This window comes from Maniola jurtina, chromosome 4, assembly GCF_905333055.1.
Source record: "Maniola jurtina chromosome 4, ilManJurt1.1, whole genome shotgun sequence".
In the NCBI taxonomy this organism is placed as follows: Eukaryota; Metazoa; Arthropoda; class Insecta; order Lepidoptera; family Nymphalidae; genus Maniola; species Maniola jurtina.
The window spans coordinates 15908881-15921947 of record NC_060032.1 but is presented as its reverse complement, the minus strand read 5'-3'; the positions used below and the strand labels follow the sequence as shown (position 1 = coordinate 15921947).

The window sequence follows — 13067 nt, the reverse complement described above, 5'->3', positions numbered from 1 at the left end:
TTGATTTTCAGAGATAAAAAGTAACCTATATGTTAATTCAGGGTATAATCTATCTTCATTTTAAATAGAAGCCAAATCCGTCCAGTCGTTTTTGCGTGAAAGAGTAACAAACATCCATTACATCCATCCATACATACAAATTTTCGCGTTTATAATATTAGTAGGATAAGTTTAATTCTGCCGCGTCACGCTACGCATGACGCTCCGCGCAACGCCCCGCATCTCCCTGAACGAGGCCTAAAACGCAGATACATTAAATGATCATCGGCTCATGTTACACACACAACACACATAAAATATGAACACGTCGCTCGTATAAGGCTAACGAGTCGACAAGGAGACACTTCCGTAATGTACATAATAATAAATGTACAATAATGTTATTTAAATTATGTATATGCGCGCCGACCAATGTCACCCACTATTCTTTTACGGCTTAAACCTTGGTTGGCGGGACTCCACAGGCAAGCTTCATGCGGCCTTGGGTTGAGAAAATCTTTTTTCCAATGATAAACTTTTGAAGAGGTTTTCATATAGTTAGGCTATAGGTCAGAACTGGAAGTGGCACTACAAAGGTGCGTCCTGACCAAGCACATTTGCTTGTAATATATGTAGCAGCTCGGATTCGAGCGTTACATCAGTGAGATGTCAAACTGAGTATTACAATGCGCACTTTTGTAATGATTACTGATACAATTTAGAGTACTGCAGTACTGAACGAATGTTACAAAAGCGAACGTTACTTTGGTTAGCACTGCATCATTGTATTTTTTATTTATAGACTAACGCTGGGCTGTAATCAGACCTGCTGTCAAGTGATAATGCGGCCTAAGATGGAGTGCTCAAAATCGAATTCCAAATTGTTACATTGCAAGTAAACGCTCCTGGTCAGTAAACAGTTAGACAGTTTTCTTGCTAAGGCATAATACACAGTTCAGTGAAATCTCAGGGCATAAAGTCTTCGTTAAGTAATACATATTACGTTTATAATAAAGCCACGAACAAAAGTGGAAACTCTTAATATTTCGATATGCCACATTGATAGGATATTGTGCGCGCATTTTTCATTAGATTTGTCCCAGGTCTAACATTGACAACAGCTTATGTACCTGAATAATAATAATTTGTAAAGTTTAAAAAATAGATACCTATTCACAATGCTTAAAACCTCCTTCAAATGTCAGACAGCTATAAAGTCATAGATAATTTTAAAATACCTCCTTAATAAAGTGTTAATTTATTAGATCAGTTTATATTTCCGGTTCTTTATAGAAATAAGTTATAAACAATTCAGCATTTAAGAATAACCGCAGGAATAGCCTCATAAAGTCTAGACTAAATGACTCTACAGTATACTGTTGTACAAAAATACACATTAATAATTTTAAATTTCACTCCTTAAACATTGTTTTTAGAAAGTGCATTTTAAAATATACATGCGAATTAAGCTCTTATTTTATTATAAAAAGTTTTTATTTAGATGAGTAATTTTCTTTAAGTATATTTATTAAAATCTAGAAATAAGAAAGGCTGCTAAAATACTAACTGGCTTTTGTCAGAATAATTTTTAAAATACTTGTTCTGTAATTCTACCAATTAATAGGAATAGAAATATTATTAATTCAAATAAATTTTTACCGAGAAGAATCAGCAAGAAACTCGATGGTTGCTCTTTTCAAAGATTTGATTTACAATAGAATTCCACAAACGAAAATATATGAAAATAAAAATAAATTTTTTGCACTTTGCTTATACAGAAAACATATTCTAGCGACATTTAAAACATTTCAATCATGGTTTAACATATACCTATTTTAAGAGATGAATATTTCTAATCACGGCTTAACATAATTCAACGGATAATTTAGAAAGTCAATAAAAATACGACTGCCCTGCCAAAAAATGAACTAAAAAATAAAAATATTCACATTTAAAAATGGCGAAAACGGCCGCTATATTAATTTATTTTTAATTTCTAGGCATTGTCACTTGGGGTGATGTACCCATACATCCAAATATGTTCAGTTCAGGCATATAGAACTTATGGTGGAATAAAGAAAATCGCATAAATTAACCCTGAAAACATTAGATATACTCTTTTTACTGGGCCAGTCGAGTAAAACCATGGTTTAACTGGGCCGGTTAGCGGCGCGGTGTATCTGGCCCGCTCGCTTTACTCTTTTTGTATTCGTTCTTGCATCTAAGTTGGGAGCGTGGTGACCTATTTCCTGCAAATAGCCGCAGCCGAGACTCGAACCGCCTTCAGTCGGGGTTCCACGTGCCGGCTTTTATGTTGTCTTTCATTACTTCAACATTACTAGTTTGATTGTATGGAAATCTATTATAGCAGTAGGCGTTATTTTGCGTAAGTCCATGATATATATATGTCAATCAAAAGCTTAATTTGCTATAATCCGCCAAACCAACGAAATCTGTATGGTACGCAGCACCACACAAATTTAATGTCTAATTGCAAAGTCTTTGCAAAGACTTTGCAATTCGACATTGTAAGGTCTACATCTCCTGAGGATGCTCCGGTGTCGGGGCGAAACGCGCGTCGAGTGGTGTTGGAATTTGTGTGGTGCTGCGTACCATACAGATTTCATTGGTTTGGCGGATTATAGCAAATTAAGCTTTTGGTTCCTTGTATGTATGGAAATCGTCATAATATGTTTGCGACTTCTAATCTTGTCTTCTAGAAAGTACGAAAGCTGTTTGTAAGAATTTTAAACTTTTTTATAAAAAAAATCACAATTAGTTTTAGACAATAATTCCTAGAGTAAATACTAAATACCAACCGATCACTGGCCCACTACTGAGAACAGATTTCTTTTTTAATTTTTGATGATTTTTTTTTTTTTTTCTTTATTTATTTAAGGGCTTTGATACATTAAAGTACATGTCAGCCCTATTATAATCTAATTAAATACAACAATACAACAAAATTCTTAATCTAATAAAATAAGTCTTTCTCACTATCCATAATTTGATTAAGAAAGCAGCAATGTGCAGATGTCATTATCCCCAAGAAGGGTGTTATAAGTTTGACTTGTGTATCTCTGTGGTATCGTAGCTCCTAAACTAATGAACCGATTTTAATTTAGTTTTTTTTTTTGTTTGAAAGGTGGCTCGATCGAGAGTGTTCTTTTAGCTATAATCCAAGAAAATCGGTTCAGTCGTTTGAAAGTTATCAGCTCTTTTTAGTTAATGTAACCTTCACTTGTCGGGGGTGTTATAAATTTTTTATTTACACTTGTTTTAGGCTTTAGCTTGACGACATGAAGTCTAGTTTGGAGCGCGCTTGCCTAAAAGATGGTTATTGAATCTTGCTTTGAAAGCTCAGAATGAAAACGGTTCAGATCGTAGTCTACCACGCTGGACAAGTGCAGATGGGCATACTTCACACACCTTTTTGAGAACGTTATGGAGAAATTTTCTAGGTACGCAAGTTTCCTCACGATATTTTCTTTCACCTTTAAAGCTAGTGATATTTAATTGTTTACAACGCACATAACTCCAAAAAATTAGAGGTGGTACTCGGTATCGAACCCTGGACCTCACGAATAAGAGGCCGACATTTTAATCACTAAGCTACGGGTATCACCGCTTTTAGTCAAAAACTAAACATGGTTCTAGATAAAAAATATAAAACAAAACTACATATTATAAGAAAAGGTCTATCTAGTTACTTAGAGTAGTTGAGATATTTGTCTAGTATTGAGGTTTCTCAAAAGAAAGTTTAGAATAGCTTTATTTGAATAGAGTTGATTGTTAATGACTCCAAATCGATTTGTAAGACGTTGATACATACAAATAAACAAAAACCAAAACACGATTGAGACATTTTATAGAAGGTAAAAAAACATTAATGGGTACTTATAGTGGCAGTTCCTTTTTTGTACATCGTATTGTATTTGTTTTTTTGCAGTAGTAGCCTAAATATTTTTGAAGAAGTAACAGCATGGCAACAAAGATTATTATGTTACGCCACAGAAGGGGCAATAATTCATACTTTCATAAGTAGTCAATATTATAATTGCGAAAGTGTGTCTACCTTTTCAGGGCCCATCCGTTAAATCGATTTTGACAAAATTTGGTACAGGGATACATTGCATGCCCTTTTTATCCCGCAAAATAAAGAATTCCCACTTAAATACACGCGGACGACGCGTTGCGGCCATCATCTAATCGACAAACAACCGAAATGAATATAAGTTGAATATGAGTTTTTAAACGTATAGTAGAGTACCTAAGTTTTTTTTTTTTTAATTTAAACTTGAACTTTTTGATTTTCGTGAACAAAAAGTAGGCTATGTCCGTCACCGGGATGTAAGAATTATACTCTATGCCCGACAAAATAGGTCTAGCGAATAGGCAGTGAAAAGGTGGCAGACAGGCACACTTTCGCATTTATAATATTAGAATAGAATACATTTTTATTCAAGTAAACTTTTACAAGGGCTTTTGAATCGTCAAAATAATTTACCACTATGCCCACCAATACTACCAATATTTATCTATTTATGTACACTTTTATTAGTATGGATAAGTAGGTACCTATTCAAATTGAAATCGATTTTTCAGTTTAGAGCAAAGTTAGCTTGTTGTTCCTTGTTAAAAACTAATCATACGTATCTCATACATATATCATAATATGGGGCCGTGAAAATTAAGTTATTCGTCCTTATAAGGTTTCCATATCGGATTCCTCGCCTACGTAACGGTTTCATAATTAATGACTCAACCGATTGATGACCTTCGCCGAAACGCAGGTGGGTCGCGGGTTCGAACGAATCCGGCTAATGTACCTACCTGTATTATTTATTACTAGCGATCCGCCCCGGCTTTGCACGGGTGCAATGTAAATACTAATGTGGTGTCAGTGTGGTCATTTTTAACCCCCGACCCAAAAAGAGGGGTGTATAAGTTTGACGTGTGTATCAGTGTATCTGTCTGTGGTATCGTAGCTCCTAAACTAATGAACCGATTTTAATTAAGTTTTTTTATTGGGGGGGGGGGGGGGAGAGGGTGGGTTATAAATTTTTAATTTACACTTGTTATATTTCAAACGAATAAGACAGCATTTTAATTGAAAGCTCTCGGTCGGCTTTGATTTGTTCCGACACCTTGAACAATTATCATCGTAAGTCGACAAATTAACACAAAACATTATAAAACTAATAACTATATAACTATAATTATTATATCTAATAATAATAACTACAATTATTATATCTTCTGTGGATTATAAAAAATAGTGTTTCTTAATTTATGTGTCGTAAATAACATATTAGGTCCAATTAAATAGATTGAAATAATAAATAAGGGATTTACATTTTTAAGTATTACATAATATTATACCTCACAAAGCAAATGATATATAAGGTCATAATCGATGTATATTTTGTTAAATTATTAAAAAAACACGTTATAACAATTTTATCTTGTATATCTATCTATTCGAGATTTTTAGCTACAGTAAAAGTAATTGAGGTGTCACGTTTGTAAATTAATAGAAAAATTACCTTTAATTAGGACTTTTTAAACAAAATTTATTATTTATAGTAAACTAAGTATTTAGTCACTTTTACGAATGGCCTGAAAACTTGTTCGGTAAAAGCTGAAGTTCTGGCTTTGAACTAAGACTCAGGGAATAAGTAGGTTAAAAATCCCAAGATTGTAGATATAGGTACATATAAATGTTGTCTTGAGAAATGTCTGGAAAAATAGAACTTAAAGATTTCCATGATGATGTCACCGATTTCGTCCGCGTGGGTTCAAAAAGGTTCCTCGGGATTTTTAAAAGCTAAACTTTTTTAAGAACGCCGTGGGGTTTTTTTTTTAATTTTTCGGATTAAAATATAGCCCATGTCTTTCCTCGGGATGTAATCTATCTTTATACCAAATTTCGTCAAAATTAGTCAAACGGATGGACTGTGAAAAGCTAGCAGACAAACACACTTTTGCATTTACAATATTAGTATATATAAGTATGGGCTTAAAAATGAGGTAGGCGAGAACCGAATCCAAAATAGACAAAGTCGCGCACAATTGCTAATAAGAAAACTTCTTCACTAACAATATCATCAGTCCTCAATAAAGCAATCATTATCGAGAAAAAAAAAAACAAAAATGTCATAAGTACAAAAAGTGTCATAGCGGAGACATGACAGTGACAGATTATACCTACCTGCCGGCCTTTAATGCGAGCGAAATAGAGCACCTGTGGCATTAAGCGTGACATTTCAAAGCCAAATTTGCTTTTAAACTGTTTAAATTAGTCACATTCATTCGTCGAAACCATACCTTTGAACTTGATTTTGAGATGTGCCGTTATACATAGATCAAGGTAATTTTACGAGGAATTCTAAAACAAAATGTGACACTGTGTTGAAACGAATGGACCGATTTCAAAGTATATTTTTTTAACATCTTTCCTGAAACATAAATAACACAATATTTATTTATTATTTACATATTTTTTGGCAACAGCATTACACTGTGTCTTTAATTTAATGTTGAGATCATTATGCAATAATACTGTGATAATTTGATTTTGAAACCTGTGCCTGTAGATTTTTCTAAAAATATGTATTTTTAAAATCACAGGGGCTCAAAGATTTGTATGTGAATTTTTAAGACCGCATAACTTTGAAAAACCGAATATTTTAACGGAAATCTGGAAAACCACAGGCATAGATATTAGTTCACGGAACGTTTCTACAAAATTCTATTGAGTATGATTGGTTAGTATTCCAATGAGAGACGAACTACGTTTGTATGGAGCGAGTGACGGAGAGACCCCTCTTAAATTAAATTATTGCGCAAATGTCAGGTGTTTTGTGAAATGAGAAACGAAATGCTGCACAGTGCACACTGTTTACATAAAGGCAATTTCTCATTAATTGCTCAAAGCCAAAGCTCAGCTTGTTGAATAGACACACGGACATTCCTAGATGAATTACAACTATCTACTTTATGGCATCGTCGATTCCCCAACTGGCTATTATTAACAGATGCGTTATCTCCGAAGATATTTGCCTAAATAGTAGAGGAGTTAACTTTTTTTTATCTCTACTGTTATAAATTTTTTATCACCTACCGTTTATTAGGGTTCTGTACCTCAAAAGGAAAAATGGAACCCTTATAGGATCACTTTGTTGTCTGGCTGTCTGTCCGTCCGTCCGTCGTGTCTGCCAAGAGACCTATAGGGTGCTTCCCGTTGACCTAGAATTATGAAATTTGGCAGGTAGGTAGGTCTTATAGCACAAGTAAAGGAGTAAACTGACATAAGTTTAATTTTTACATCTATCGGCACTGCGAGCACTATTATTAACAATATGTATGTATGTCGGTGACACAGCCTTGAAGTTTTTACCCACACCAAAATCGAACGACGCACCTAAAGAAGTTTACACTTCAAAAATAATATAAAAATACTAGCTGACGCCCGCGACTTCGTCCGCGTGGATTTAGGTTTTTCGAAATCCCGTGGGAATTCTTTGGTTTTCCGGGATAAAAAGTAGCCTATGTGCTAATCCAGGATATTATCTATCTCCATTCCGAATTTCAGCCAAATCCGTCCAGTAGTTTTTGCGTGAAGGAGTAACAAACATACACACACACACACACACACACACACACACACATACAAACTTTCGCCTTTATAATATTAGTGTGATTAAAAAATACTGACCTCAGTTTATATAATTGCAAACTGTGATGCAATACACTTCTAAAATTTACTAAAGTAGGTACGTCTATCTTTTTTCTTAAGATTAGATATATATTACGATGTTTAATAGGGCCTCTCATAATAGCGATGTAACTTCCTATTCATCACATATTTTTGGGAATAGACATTACTGGTGAAAGAGGAGTATAACCCTTCCTAGCAAACCAAATATCAATATTCATAATTACATTAACATTTAAAATCGGTCAAATAGCTCCTTTTTGGGTCTATGAGTCGCTTTATCCTATCTATCAATAACGTAAAGTGTAAACATCTCTGGTTATCTCCAATCTTTCATACATAACTCTACGCAACAAACGCGAAGCGAACTATCGTTAGAGACTTGCATGCGCCGGCGCAGTGAAAGTGCTTTCGCGCGCTCGCTGCCCCGGTCGACGACCTTCACGCGAAACAACGCTATACAATAGAGAGGGATGGCGGCAGTTTCTCAGGAAAGCCGCGAAAAGCCCCGCGTTGCTGTTCCTTTACTCAAATGCAGTTAAGTGCGAAAATCAAGATTCGTTGTTTATTCGAATATAAAGTTATTGCTTTATTATTTTTGACAAGAACTTCCAGTAGATCAAAACTTCTGGGCACTTTGCCTTGGTACAGTGGTTTAGATGATATTTTTCATTTGTAGTTTTCTGTATTTATTTATTTAAAAATTTAGTTTTAAATGTTTAGTTGCAAAAGATAAACATGTGTTGCTGTACATTATGTATGACCACGACCAGTGACCAGTGCCTTGTTTTAAAATTACTTTTTTGTAAGTGTCATTTTTTTTTGTATAAAATGCGTAGACAAGCATAAATCGAAAATAAATTATATCATGGCAAATGTCTTAAATAATGACGCGATAGGATAAGAATGACGTATTGCACGCAACTGCTTGATGTGTAGGCGCGGGTTGAAGCGATTGGTTGAAAAGTCGGACTTTGCTTTCCCAGTTCGCCAATTTTTCTCAACTACACCCGTTTTTTGCTCAAGAAATTTGCCGGGCAATGTACTGAGAAGAGCCAGCAAGAAAGTGCAAATCTGTGACTTAGGTACTTTTAGCGAACGGCAGCGCGTTGCAAGGCGCGAAAGTTAGTCCATCAAGGAAATCGTTGTTGAAGTAAAGCCAAGCCAAATGATTTTTATTATGGTTTTACGGACCGTAAAAACTTTATTGCGAGCTATTGTACAACGACCTCGTTTCGCCTTTATGCCGGATTTTCCATGCCTTTCCCGAAAATGGCGTCCTGTTTTCTGTTCCTGGTTTCATAAATTTCATACCTAAATCACGATTTTATAGTTTGTTATGTAAGTTAGTTGTAACTATTTATTCCTTTGCCGGTCGTAAATTATTTTTGCCGTCATAACTCAAACTTTAATAGCAAAATATTTTTTTATGATTAAATGAAATGATATTTATTCGCTGAACATGAGTTGTTGAGTTCAAAATAATATTATGACTAAGTTTATGCGACCTTCATTTTCTACTTCATAAAGAAATTATTGATTTTCTTATCAAGAAAATTAATAAATAAAGATGGCCGGCGCGAAATCTTAGCATTGTATCCGTTCCGTAAAATAGTAACACCTGCTTATAATCAACAAAGAAGCGGTGATAGTTAAGACCTGAATTCGAGAGAATCATGCTCGATCCTGGGCACGGACCCCTAACTATTCAGAGTTGCGAAATGTGTGTTTTAAGAAATTAAATATCACTTCCTTTAACGGTAAACGAAACGTCGTGAGAAAACCTGCATTTTTGAGAGTTCTCCATAATGTTATCAAAGGTGTGAGTCTGCCAATTAACACTTGGCCACAATTATGTTAAAATTTTGGAAAATTCAATTTTTTTATAATTACTCTCTCCCCCATAAACAACCGCTATGCAAAACATCATATCATTTTATTAGTACAGTCCAACACTCTGGGACCCAGGACCTCCAGCTCACAAGATAGGGCTCACGACATGTCAAGTCATTCAACAAAAGTAATGAAAGCTCTCAAAGCCGGTTAGTTGTTACTATCAAACACGTAATAACGATTACACTAGCGCAGTTACCATCACCCGACAAATAACAAGTTACAAGAAGTAACGCGTTGATCGCAGTCAAGGGTTAACTTGTCTCTGAATTAAAAAAAAAACCGGCCAAGTGCGAGTTAGACTCGAAAGACGGACAGACAGACAGATAGACAGACAGACAGACAGCAAAGTGATCCTTTAAGGGTTCCGTTTTTCCTTTTGAGGTACGCAACCCTAAAAAATGTCGCCAAGTAGTTCAACAAAAGTGATAAAAGCTCTCAAAGCCGGTTAGTGGTTACTATCAAACACGTAATAACGATTACACTAGCGCAGTTACCATCACCCGACAAATAACAAGTTACACGAAGTAACTTCGCGTGATTGCAGTCACGGGTTAACTTGTCTCTGAATTAAAAAACCGGCCAAGTGCGAGTTAGACTCGAAAGACGGACAGACAGATAGACAGACAGACAACAAAGTAATTCTTTAAGGGTTCCGTTTTTCCTTTTGAGGTACCTACGGAACCACCTACGAAAAAAAATACCACTGCGCCAGGAATGTCGCCAAGTAGTTCAACAAAAGTGATAAAAGCACTCAAAGCCGGTTAGTTGTTACTATCAAACACGTAATAACGATTACACTAGCGCAGTTACCATCACCCGATAAATAACAAGTTACAAGAAGTGACGCGTTGATCGCAGTCAAGGGTTAACTTGTCTCTGAATTAAAAAAAAACCGGCCAAGTGCGAGTTAGACTCGACAGACGGACAGACAGATAGATAGACAGACAACAAAGTGATCCTTTAAGGGTTCCGTTTTTCCTTTTGAGGTACGAAACCCTAAAAAGAACCACTGCGCCAGGAATTTCGCCAAGTAGTTCAACAAAAGTAATAAAAGCTCTCAAAGCCGGTTAGTTGTTACTATCAAACACGTAATAACGATTACACTAGCGCAGTTACCATCACCCGACAAATAACAAGTTACAAGAAGTAACGCGCCGCGTCGCTAATCGTTGAGAGTGAAAGTCACAATTAAATTCTCATCGTCATCGGAGTTGTTTTGTTTTTGATTACACTTTTTACACAACTTTTTTGTTGTCTATGATAATTACTACCCATATTATAAGTGCGAAAGTATGTATTTGTTCTTCAATCACGTCGAACGAAACAACGGACGGATAGACGTGTTTCTGCAAGAGTATTGCCAAGAGTTCCCACGGGATTTTAAAAAACCTAAATTCGTGATCATGAGTTAGTTCTTTTATAATTTCTTATGCCATCTCTATTTGAGCTTCTACCTATACGTTAAAATCATCAATGCAATTTTGTATTTTTAGATGCCTATTTATATTGACAGGTATTGTCGATAATATAAATTAGGCACTGAACAAAATATCAAAATAATATTGGTAATAATTTTAAAATATAAGTACAAATGTATTTTAAATAAGCAATCAAACATCACTTGCTTAAACGAAGAAGGAAAAAATCGTGAGGAAAACTGCATATCTGAGTTCTCCATAATGTTCTCAAAGGTGTGTGAGGTCTGCCAATCCGCACTTGGCCAGCATAGCGGACTATGGAATAAATCCTTCACGTTCTGAAAGGAGACCCGTTCTCAGTAGTGGGCCGGCAATGGTTTGATCATGATGAAAGTCAGAGCAAAATCAAAGTAAGTACTATAGATCTCAGGTAGGAATAGCAATATTACGTCACGTGCAAACTTGCCATTCAAAAATAAGTTACGCAACGTGGCTTGGTGTGCCCTCTGCGCAGGTCACACGCGCTTGTAAATATCACAAATAAGCACGAGCCTTCTGTATTAAGGCTGTGGTACAACGAGAGCTAAGGACTTGAATGGCTGCTGACTCTCTGTACAACCACAGTTCATGACAGTTAGGGAACTTCTAATAAAACGCCGAGGCTTCAACGTTACTGGCAGGCGTCAAACGTTAGTAGACTTGACAAAGGTACCCCTAAAATAGCCTTAATTTTCTGTGATTTTACGTCACTATAACCGAATATTTGACATATTGTCGACTCGGGATTAAACCGAGAGTTCCCTCACTCTAATTCACTCTCGTACATATTGAAATTCCACGAAGTAGCTCCAGTTTCAGACAATTTACTCAAAATAACAAGTAAAGTAATTAGAATGTAATAATAAATAGGGAGAAATGAATATCCATAACCGCACTAATTAGAAAAGGGCCTGCGGTTGAAAATTAATAGGTTATTACGTTACTTATTACCGTTATATAATGCTTTCATTATGAATGTTAAGCAATATGCAAATACGGAAGAAAATTTATAGCGGCCCTTTCGAAATACGCATTTAAATTAGCGTTGAAATATTAAAAATATTATATGATGATAAATGCTGTAAATGTTCTAAGCGGATTATAAGTACACAGATGATTATATGATTCGCCGGCTATTCAAATAGGAATGTTAGAGTTCGCTATAAATTATCTATTATACTTTTGGAAGGTTTTTTGTTATTAAAGAAAACAGACGTAAAGAAAAGATCAAGACGAATTAAGTAGAATACAAAAGGCGACCTTATAGCTATGATACCTATTTTTTTTTAAATAAAAATAGCGAGCAAACGAGCAGGCGACTACCGCGGCCATGAACATTTGCAGTACCAGAGGAACCGCCAATGCGTTGCCTTCAGGAATTTGTTGGTCCGCTTTTTGAATAACGCCATGTTGTAGTCTAGTGAGAACACCGTAGAAGGGATTTGATTCCACAGTTTGCATGTGCGTGGAAAAAAGGATCTTGCACTGGGTGAAATATTGCTTACGATGGCATGCGGTGCGGTTTTAGAAAGAGGATTTATCAAAACAGTCTAAGTTTTAGACCATAGTTAACTATACTGGACAAGTGCGTATTGGTGGACTTCATACATCGCCGAAAACGTTATGGAGAACTCTCAGAAGAGCTCAATAATAGTAATAAACGCGCGTAAAATAATAATGTTTGGTGGCGCGCTCTTGGAAAGGCCTATGTCCCGCAGTGGACGCATACAGGCTGATTGAATGGAATAAATTTCCTAGAACTGTTTACGCTTGGCCTCAGAATTCGAGTAGCAATTCCGCGAAACTATTGCATCAAAAACCTGTCGCACTTATGACCTCTTCCTATAAACACGCCACTAACACCTAACACATGTAAATAACCGTGACATATTAATATGATAATTAAGGTGCTAAACGACTTTCGGCCTTTGACTGTACCTTCGAAGTCACAGCCTTTTCCCAGTGTGCCTTCATCCGAAGGGCGCCGACACGGCTTGGTACGCGAGCGGGCGTAGGGC

At 35.9% G+C, this 13067-nt stretch overlaps 1 protein-coding gene across 4 annotated transcripts in view; it reads right to left on the bottom strand.

Moving 5' to 3' along the window:
- The window catches only part of LOC123864263 (ecdysone-induced protein 74EF), a 278255-nt gene that overhangs the window by 237687 nt on the left and 27501 nt on the right, over positions 1–13067 (bottom strand). For 2 of the 4 annotated variants that reach the window (XM_045904568.1, XM_045904570.1), the window contains exon 1: positions 6022–6033. The exons of the other annotated variants lie outside the window; for them this stretch is intronic. The gene's annotated coding sequence lies outside the window, so the exon portion shown is untranslated. Of the gene's footprint in view, positions 1–6021; positions 6034–13067 lie in introns of those variants that run through there. 4 annotated transcript variants of the gene reach the window in all.